This window comes from Micrasema longulum, unplaced genomic scaffold (assembly GCF_059751315.1).
Source record: "Micrasema longulum isolate JH-2025_06_02 unplaced genomic scaffold, ASM5975131v1 h1tg001190l, whole genome shotgun sequence".
NCBI classification, from domain to species: Eukaryota; Metazoa; Arthropoda; class Insecta; order Trichoptera; family Brachycentridae; genus Micrasema; species Micrasema longulum.
In genome coordinates, this window is record NW_028278377.1 from 19,401 (window position 1) to 26,188 (window position 6,788).

Genomic DNA, 6,788 nt, shown 5'->3' on the forward strand with positions numbered 1-6,788 from the left:
AGTGGCCACTTAAACCAGCCAATCATAAGCCCTGTAAATGCCTAGACTTCCATATGCCCTTCTCAAAAATGGTTTCCCTCTCTGTTGAAATAAATTTAAATATGAACAACTCCCTAGGGAGGAGATCCAGCCGGTCTGGAAGCATTTGGACATACTCAAACATTGTTAATTTTTATTTTGCCGACCAAAAAATATAAACATATTATTTAAATAGAACTCAGCACTATAAACATTTTTTATTCGTATACCAAAGTTCTAAATCAATTCTCTGAGATTATATTTAGGTTTGAACATTTAGCCTCAAAGTATGACTCAGCATAGATGTAAAGCAGTTTTGATCTGTCAAAAGTGTCATATAAAGTGGTGAAATAGTAGTTATCGCGTTTTAGTCTCACGTGCATTATAAAAAGGCTCAGGAGAAAATAAAACAAAAAATAAAAATAATCGCTGTATTCAATATTTTAATCGAAGTTGCAAGAAAAAATCAAAAAGATTAATTATCTTTTGTTGCAAGAGGGAAATCATTTTTGAGAAGGGATATGGGAGTCTAGGCATTTACATGACTTATAACCTGTCTTTGGGTGGTGTAAGTGGCCACTTTACACACTGTGTCACATTCACCATTCTGCCTATGTTTGAACATCCACATTTCCTCACCTCTTCCACCCGTTGACTTTTGTAAAGGAAAGAGCTGAAACCTTTATCATGCGGGAGAGATTCATCCGGCTGAACCAAGGCAACGCCTGAAAACAATTTTCCAATTTTGTATACTTCTTCTTTTACCAGGTAGTTAATTCAACAATGTTTTGAGTAAATCCAAATGCTTGCAAAGTGGCTGGATTTTGCAACAAATTTAAATGTGAACAACTCCCTAGGGAGAAAATCCAGCCAGTCTGCAAGCATTAGGACCAACTCAAAACATTGTTAGATTATTTCTCAATTGGTCCGGGTGTTGTGGTGTATTATTCATAAATACCTTTCATTTCCTTTCTTTTTTATCTGCTGAGAAGCCTCTAAAATAGAAGCTTAGCGGGCTATTCCTTTTTAAAAAATTAAATAATGTTGTCTCCTATAATTTTCATATACACATTATAATATGTTCGTAAACGGACATGCCGGGATTGGATTCGCCCTCGAAGTATATAGAGATTCCCTTTAGAACAGATGTTTTGAGTTTGAATATTGTCTCACAGGCTTGACTTCGAACTTTAGTCAAGTAATAAAAAGGGTTTAGTTTGTTATATTCTATTATAATATTTAACTTAATTTAGATGGCCGGCACTTTCAAAATTAGTCCAAAAATGTACGGAGACTGAGTGATCTTTAAAAAAAAAGTTTTTCTGTAAAATTATGTTCAAACGTATTTTTATAAAATTTTCAATTACAGAGGGGTTTGGAATGATTCAAAACATTAAATCGATACTAACGCTGGGTGTGAGTGGCGTTTACACCTACACGTTGTATTTTCACTTTATCTAGTGTTTACATAACAATGATTACTTTTCGCGATTTATTACTATACACAGATGTCGGTCTTTATTACTTAGACCTTGATAATCAATTATTTACCGCAGTAAATAAATATTTTTTACAAGGAATTCCAGTGCTTAGTAAAGCGTGACTTCGCAAAAGTCAAACTATTTTAAAGAGCAAACTTTAAAACAGTAAAAGAACCGTGAGAACCAGACCACAGTCGCCTGGTCAGGTACTCGGTGGTAGAGGAGGCGCCCAAATTGCTACACAAGCAAAGTCGACTGACAAATTATTGTTTTTCTTTTTGCATCCTTTGCAACATGGGCGGTCAAACTTTTAACGACTACGGGTGACCTGATTTTGAAAATTTTGGCGGCGCAGCGCGGCGGTGTACTGACAGTTAAAAAAGTAATTTAAAGCCGAAAATAAACATAAATTGAAAATAAACTTAGATAACACCATTACTAATGCAATATCAAGTTATTTTGAAAACATAAGTTAATAATGACTTCACACCATAAAATTAAGAATAGTCCAAAAGGAGCGCAGAATCATATCAGAATACATCGTCATGTTATCAGATCGCGAATGAACACAAATGTAAAATAATTATATTTTTTTAGATGGCAATTTGTTAATTTCTATAAAATTTTATTGTACACGTGAAAACATTGATTGACACAACAGAGTAGATAAGTAAAGGGTATTTAATAGAGTAATTAAATTAATGAACTTTGAACTTAAAAAATAAAACAAATTTTATTTTACGTAAAATGGATATTTTTATGTCATGTTAAATAATATTTGATATTTTAAACACAGCTTCGGTTCAATATCCACCACGGCGTTGTTTAATCCGAGAGGTCCAATTTGTATTAGTTCACTCATTATATGAGCAAAGTAGCGTAAAAAATTTGACTACCCTAGCAACACTAACAAAATGTCCATCTTGTTTGCTTTGATAATCTGACAGATGGAAAAAAAAAGTAATGCATTTGCTACTTACACATGAAATGTGATTCCATCCTGTGTCTTTTTGATCCCAGCAGTATTTCTACACTTTAAAACGACACGAATCGGCATAGTTGAATTCAAATCAGGAGTTGCGTATTGAGCGATGTCTACAAAAAAAATATGGGTCAAAACGTAAAACTACTCCTTTAAGAGTAGTTTAGTCGCCTTCTGTTTGATGCGCGTATGCGGTTTCTGGACTATTCTTAATTTTATGCTTCACACAGGCATAAAAATAGTATGCAAATAAAAAGGGCGATCTTTTGTTATAGTTTTATTGAAGTTCTTAATTTAGCTTTCCAATTCGAAAATATTCGCTTTTTATGAATAATAGTATCAGAAACATGACATTGCATATTTTCAGCAAGTTTATGATAATTCGGATCATAGCTACTTATAGCTATTCGTAAAAATGCTGCCAAATGGTCATCTGTCAAATGGAAACGATTTTTGTAAATTGATCACGGACAAAACCGTACTGTATCTTATGAAACCGAATAAATGTTTATTGTTTCAACTCATCAGACAGGCGGGCGACTAGGAATGGATACGCAGTCGACGCTTTGGCCACCCATGCCTTACAGCATACTTATTGAAAGAGCTTCCTCCCTTAGAGAAATACAAATCATTCCTCCACACACCCGAAACCATTCTTAATACCGAGGGTTTTTTCGCACATTTGAAAAAAAATTCAAACAAACAAAATATATTTTTTAACTTTCAATTTCGTAAACCGCAACTTTAATTTATTTAAATGTCTTTATTTATTGTCTCTTTTATTGTGCGTTTAGCTTTTTTTATGGATGGCTCGTCTCAAATATTTCTTATCCGTGACCATATAGCAATTACACATAGTATATTGATTAAGTCCGTGTCCAGGGGAACGAAGAATACAATTATGCGTGTGAAATAAAACCAGAATTCAGGATGAGTGTTTTTGACTCTGATGGCTACTTTTAGGTAAACATCTGAAAAGGGAATTTGAATGCAGAAAAAATTGCATCATAGTGTAGTGGTTTGCATGGTCATCTACCATGCTTGAGATATCATGTTCAAATCAAGACATGAAATGTTTAATTAAAAGTTGGTTTAACACTGAATTATTTAACTGTTTCTGAAATGCCACCTGAGGCGTAAGACTGATCACATCGTAACACAATGGCGCCCACCGTGGGGCTCATACTCGTTACAGCATTGCCTTTATATAAATATGAACGGTATACTTTGCATTTGATTAACAGTGCGGAAAGAGGAATTATGATAATGATTATATTGATTTACAGCACACTACATCCAGATTATCAAAGTAACAAGTCTGCAACAAGACTTTTACGTTAAATTAACACAATTTAATAACAATTATTCCAACATATTATTTATTATCAATAAGGAAGTTCAGTAGATTTTTTATTATTTTTTTAATAGACTATCAAACAAAGAATTTTTTGAAAGCATCGTATTATCATCGCTATAATTTTGTAATTTTGAAATTACTCCGGCCGTGACGTCACAAGTTTTCGTTAGTTAGTTCTGCAAAGATTTAAAAGTAGAACCCCGTAGCGTAAAAATACACTAAAATTCGAAATAAATGACTACTAGGAACCGGAAATCTATCACAATACATAGCAACATTAATACATTAATTTATTTTTTACATTTATTCTTAAATTGTTTAAACTTTCTACTAAATATATTGTATGAATTTAAGGTTAATACTTTTTTAAAATCTTGTACAATTTTTAGGTTTAATTTTTTTATAAATCGCGGGTAAAAGAAAATGTATGTTTAAAAAAAATATATATATTACTTAAATATGTTGGTATTATAATTTTTTGTAAAAGGCAGATATGCCTTTTATGTTAATAAAATGAAATAAATAAACGCTGTAATTGATTGGTCGATTCTAAAGAACTTGCGACGTGATTCAAAGCTGTTCGTTTTTAATAAAATTATTTTATTTTTTTCATGTATTTTTGAGAAACTTCGCGGTACAATAAAATGCTCTGAGTGCGTGTAGAAAAACTATTTTTATATCCAATTTACCGTAGCACTGAACTTCCTTATTGGAGGGAAATTCAATTTGATGTGGGTACGTAAATAATATGAGTAAGATAATAATACTATTTTTTTTAATGATTTTATTACAATATCGTAAATAATTCCTTGATCATAAATAATTCGAATTGGAAAATAATTTCAATTTTGTATTGGTTTTAAAATGCATGCATTTAAGCAATTTATGCACGTATTCTGTCATCCTATTATTATGTATATCATTTAACACGATCTTATTTAAAAACACACGTTTTGAAGTATCAGCCGAATTGAGTTAGATGTTTTATAATTAATGTCGTTTTGTGAAGGTGTTAAGAATGCCGGATACCAAAGTACCGGGTATTAGGTATGACAATAGCCCTCGTGGCGTAATTACCCTAATGTCCTCGACATTTTTATTGAACCGCAACGAAAAAAACATTGGAACAACGATAGGTACACGTCATGTTATAAATTTCACAGCTTTGGTACATTAACTACTTATATCTTAAAGAGTAAAATGACTATCCATTTTTTATTAATAAATTTCATAAAAGATACATGTTTTTTTAAAATTCTATACATATCTACTTTTACACATCTAGTAAATGTTATCACTTTAACTCTCCAAAAAAGAGACTAACTCTTGTGCTTGGAGAGTGACGTACACTGTTTTAGTTTTTTATTGTTTATTATAAGAGTTTATATAATTTTAAATACGAATACATGAGAAAAAATATAAACATGGGATATATAAAGAAAAAACATAAAACAATAATACATTCATACTAATTAAAATTTAATGTAGTTACACGTGTTCAAAAAGTTGCTTTAGATTTACTTTAAATTTATTTATTGATATAATAGTTTTAATAGTTTTTAGTTCATTGGGAAGATTATTATAATTTTTTACACCTTTGAAGACAAAGCTATTTTGACCATGACTTGTGTGGAATTTAGGAATGTTAATATTGGTATCTGAGTGACTTATTCATCTCAAATTCTATTATTTTTTCTTTTTTATAAATTTGCACAATAGAATTTATTTTATAAAGAGCGTCTACTCTATGAACCTTAAAACCATTCTTGTATCCGTCATTATTATTTCTTGCAGGGATGCTGGATTACAATTCTTAGCATGTGGTGGAAAAGTAGTATGAAAAAGTACATTATTTTTCTTAAATTAAAAGTTAAAGTTAAAATTAAATTTATATCTTTATATAATCACTTTGTAAAGCGCCCTTGGGGTATTATATTACAAAAATGGAGCTATATTAGTTATCCATAATTATTATTTTTAAAACCCTTAAATCTCTTCGTCCTATTCTTCTTAGGAAACATTTCTATAAGCTGATTTCTAGAAGTGTTTAAATCCAAATATACTAAAAGGGGTGAGTTTGTATGTTCCCAATAAATATACTAGAGCGAGATCCCACGCACTGTTTTACGGGCCAAGAAGCCGTACGAATGCAAGTTTGAATAAACTCATTAATAGGGCATTTCGCTTGCGGAATACAGCTTCTGCATATAATATGGACATATTTTTCTGTACATATCGGCAGTTTAGCAGCTGATATTTACATTTTATATATTATGCAATGGGTTAAACAACCCGTCAAATAATGGTGACTATAACTGATGTATGGGAGCGAAGTATGGACTAGAAATAACAGGGATGAAAGTAGGCTGAATGCTGTCGAAATGCGATCTCTCAGGCGAATGTGTGGTAAAACTATGTACGATAGATGCACAAATGTTGAGATCCGTACATTATGTAAGACTGAGAAGAGCATTATCGACAAAATCAAGAAAGGAGCTCTGCGCTGGTTTGGGCATGTCGAACGAATGGACAGCGAAAGAACGGCTCAGAATATTTACAATGCGAATGTTGATGGATGCAGAAATAGAGGAAGACCGAGAAAGGCATGGCACGACCAAATCTAACCAATACTTGAGGATGGACATGTCAAAAGTCGGAATAATCGGCGCGCGTGCATGAGAAGATGTATGAATGTAGAGGAAGCGAGATCTGTATGCAAAGATAGAGTGATGTGTCGTTCCATCCTCTCCGCCTACCCACCCTTACGAGGAAAAGAGAGCCCTTTCGAGATGTCTACAAAAAGCAAAATGTCAATTTCTCAGCCTGTTGATAGGGTGTTGAAAACAAAAACATAGCGAACCCACCCTGATAACACAAAGTTATGGTAAAAAAAAATCATTTTAAACTTTTCGAGATATTAGTAAAAAATTCTCCTAAATGTGTTATGTAG